Genomic DNA, 4775 nt, shown 5'->3' on the forward strand with positions numbered 1-4775 from the left:
CATAAAATCATAAATTCCATGTTGAAATCAAAGAGACAACAAAAAGTGCGGAAACATACCTTGATCCATGAATCTTACTGCTTTAATTGGGTTTTGATCTTCCAATTGATACGTGATTTTCCTTCCTTTTGGTTTTCTTGAAAAGTCTCTGTTGATGGGGATGCAGAGATATCATCAAAAGAAAATCACGTTCAAATTGGGGACCATAACCACTTTTAAAATAACTGCTGTTGGCAGTTATTAACTTTAAGTTATTTCAAATCGGCCCCTCATCAATTCAAAATAACACCTTCTGGTCTCTACACTTTAATCCCATAAAATTTAATACCCATTAGTCCAAAATTAAATCCAATGGATCACTTTATCGACTGTATTTACTTTAAAATAACACCACACATTCTAATAAATGTACATGTGTGACCCCAAAGTTGAAATTTTTTCCAACATTGAGATTAATGAACAATACGAAATATGTATGATCACAACGAAGAAAATAAGATTAAAGTGAAGAAATTGAAGAGAGATTGGCAGAGAATTTGATATTTTATTAAAAATAATATGTGGAGAGAATACAAAAATTCAACAATAAAGCTTGACCTAAATTGAATGAAGGCCACATATTTATAGGGACATGCCAAATCATAGAAATATCATAAAAATGGAATTAATATAAAAAATAAAGTGAAATAAAAGAAAAAATATTTTTTCAAGAAAATCACTTGAAAATAAGGAAACAATATATTTCAATAAATTCACCCTAATTTGGGGCACAAAATCTAACAATTCATACATTTGGCAGTGACTCGTGCTTGAATTAGATGGTACAAGACGATATGATAAAACAAATTTTAGCTGATTTTTGTTAATAATAGTGTAGAGTACAATCTAATTCTTTTTATTAAACATGGGGACTATAATGGCAATTAATTATTATTATTATTATTATTATTATTATTATTATTATTATTATTATTATTATTATTATTATTATTATTATTTCTTTTTTTTAAAGTTTAAAGAGAAGGATAAATTCATTATTTAACAAAGCTATAGAGAAAAAAAGGATAAAAAGGTTGTATCATGTAAGAATAATGATATTTTTACGTAAGCAGATACGCAATTGTTTATATACATGTGGAGTGTCCAAAAAACGGTGGAGAAGATTTATTATTATTATTATTATTATTATTATTAATTTGGTTAAAGAAATTCTGACCCAATCATATCTCACTAATTATATAAAGTTTAATTGATTTGGGAGGATTTTGCATCAAAATAAAAAAGAGATGATATTTTGAAAAATAGTTAAATGTTAGGGAAGTATTGCACCAATATCATATTTCAAATGATTTGAATATCTCACAATTATAACAATATTGCGATAAACATAACTTAAAACATATTTTTTGATAAACAATAAATTGATAGTGTTGGGAAAATTGTTGTCAAACGACATCTCGGGTGATGATGTAAATCAGGATAATTTCTTGATCAATTTTTCACTAATGACTGAACTAAATCAACACCTCAATGAAACGACTTGACCATAAAACTATTTGGGGGTCATTGAAAGCAGCATAATTTAACTAGAGCTGCTCATGGCTCGTTCCCTTACTTCTTGGATGGCTTGTTAGCATTGACCCACTTATTAATGCACTTGGCCCACTTAACGGTTTTGGGTTTGGCATATCACTATGCCTAATGCCTCTTATATATTGCCGCTTCCATTGTTTTACCTTATACCGTGTGTAATTGCTCATTCTTTAGAGAAAAACAGTTGCCTCTTCTTTGTGATTGTGTCCATCATCCTTCTTCTTTTTCTTTGCCTTTGTGGCTGCTATTAAATCTCTCTTCATGTGTCCTTTTGTGGATATAACCAAAGCAATTGAAGTTGGAAAGAGTTATAGGTTTTGGGTAATCATTTAAGGGTGTTGATTCGGTTGGATTGATACTGAGCCCGGAAAACGCATTAGTGATTAAATCTTCAACTTCAATCTAGTATCAGAGCCATTGGTGTGACTTTTCGGCCAAAATCTGATAAAAAAAACCTGTTTAATTGACGTTGTCCTAAAACTGTCAAACCTAAACAGCCTCAATTCAAGTGAAATTGATCACCAGCTGGACAAATGGAGGGCAAATCCTTAATCAGCAGGTTGAGGCGCTCCTGTCTATATCACACTTGGTGGTGTGTGTTTTCTCTAGCAGCAGCACGTGGCTATAATCTGGAACTATTTTTTTTTCATACAAATTGTTCTTTTTATCGTACTACATAAGTTGATATTGTTAGTTTTCTGTTCCAAGGTATACGACTGATTTTGGATAGTTTTACCTCTTGACACTCGGCTTGCGATTATCAGTTGATTGCATTTCTACATTTGCTGAAACTTTAGGGCGAATAGTGGTAAACCTAAAATAATAGATTTGCATCATTCCGATATTCAGATTTGGTCCACTCTGGTAAATTTATTTGCTTTCATAATCCTATATAATAGAGGATATATAGAAAAAATGTACTATCAACGAATTTTCAATCATGGATATAAATGTATCCTTAACATACTTATCCCATTTAAATTTCAATATTAACGCGTCATTATGTGGGGGTAACAATAGGATTGTGGTTATCGTGTGGGGTAACCATTGTTTGTGCTAGTATTTAGGAGTTACTTGCTCTTAACTGTTACGCGATTGAAGTAGTTATTTGATAAAATTAGTTTATTATCCTTGTGATATAATTGCCATTTGTGTTACAGGGTAATATTCGCACTGTGTATGAAACTGTATAGTTGGCATACCTCTTTTGGTACATTGTTGGTTAATTCCATTAGAATGCATAGACCTAACCCGTTTGAACACTCCCTTGATCTAAAATCGCGAATTTTATGAAAACTTGAGAATGTAGAATGGTGTATATTGTCTGTAACTTTAGGACTATTTTGTGTGGTTTAATTGTGATTCTGTGCAAGTTTTATTGATTTGTAAAAATGACTACTCACAATTTTGATTTAGAAATCTTTAACGAAGAATGTGATTTTTCAATTTGACAATAAAATATGAAAAATATTTTGGTCCAACAGAAAGTTTCAAAAGTCATTGAAGACAAATTTTTTTGACTTTTCAAACAAAAAAAGAAGAAGAAGCCAATAAATTTGCTTATTCTTCAATCATTTTATAATTGTCCAATGCAGTTTTGAAAAAAAGTGGGTAAACTTAAAATTGCTAAAGAACTTTGAAAAAAAAATGGAGAACTTATATTTGCTTAAATCTACTCCAAACAAGCTTTACTTGCTTGACTATTTTTCCAGTTTAAAACAGACCATTCAAGTAATCTTGACGACAATTTAGACGTGTTTTACAAACTTATTCAAAATATTGTTAACTATGAAGAGACTTTGTTTGAAATCTATAAAGCTATAATTTTGCTTAATTCCATGCCTGACAATTATAAGGAAGTTAAAAATGTGATTAAGTGCGGTAGAGATATCTTGGCATCTGAAATTGTCATTGATTCTTTTAGATGTAAATGGATGAAAATTAAAGTTGAAAAACATGATAAGAAAGACGGCGAGACTCGCATGATAAAGGATAGAACTTAGTTTAGGAAAAACATTCATGATGTATACAAAAGTAGAAGTGAGTCATAACGAAGGTAAAAAAAAGGGCAATTGTGGATCTAAATCAAAATCTAGTACAGGGGATAAGAAATACTATGACTGTGGGAACACGGGACATTTTATAAAAGATTGTTGAGAAGGAAAGGATAAGCAAAATGTTAGAGAGAGAGAGAGAGAGAGAGAGAGAGATGAAGCAAATGTTGTCTTCTGCTTCTAATGTTGATGACGGTGAAGTTTATGTTAATGCAAGTCCTGTTGTTAATACTGTTGAATTGAATTTAACTGCTAATTTCCATTTGCATGAGTAGATACTGGATTCTGGTGTATTTCTTCACGTGACATCTCATCATGATTGGTTTGAAAACTTGCATGATCTAATGCTGAGCATGTTGTGCCGTGTGATAGTTTTGCTTATACTGCTGGATTGGTGATATTACTTTAAAGTTTGACATTGATTTTGTGTACACTTAAGATGTTAGAAATAATCTTGAATTGTCTAGAAATTTAATTTCATTAGGAAAACTTGAGAAAGTTGACTTCACTGGTAAAATTGGAAATGAAGTTTTGGAAATGGTTAAGGGTGCAGTTGTTTCCATTAAGGAAACTAGAAAAAATTATATTTACATCACAACTGAAAAAGTAATAAGAGGTTTAGATTCCTCTACCTCTTCTTCCAAAGCTGATCACACACCTAAATGGCAAGTAGACTTGCTCACATGACTATAAAAAGCTTAAACTTCTTAATGAAAAATGTGTATTTAGTAATGATTGTGTGTCTGATTTATCAATGATCACTATGTACTTGTTAAGCATCATAAGACTTCTTTTTCGACTGGTGTTCACAAAACTAAATGCATGGTTGAATATGTACGTTCAGACTTGTGGGGTCTTGCTAGTAATCCCACCTCGAATGAAAATAGGTACTGTTTATTATTGATGATGACATGAGAAATTCGTGGGTTTATCTTTTAAGGGATAAGTCTTAACACTTTCTTTAATTTTAATAATTGAAAAATAAAAATTGATAATCAAACTAGCAAAATCATTAAGTTCTTGAGATTGATAATAGCTTAGAGTTTTGTAACACTAAATTTAATAATATGGGCAAAGACAATGAAATAACAAAGCATAAGATGATTCTTTACACTCCCCAGAAAAATG

The sequence above is a fragment of the Olea europaea genome, unplaced genomic scaffold, assembly GCF_002742605.1.
Source record: "Olea europaea var. sylvestris unplaced genomic scaffold, O_europaea_v1 scaffold1372, whole genome shotgun sequence".
NCBI classification, from domain to species: Eukaryota; Viridiplantae; Streptophyta; class Magnoliopsida; order Lamiales; family Oleaceae; genus Olea; species Olea europaea.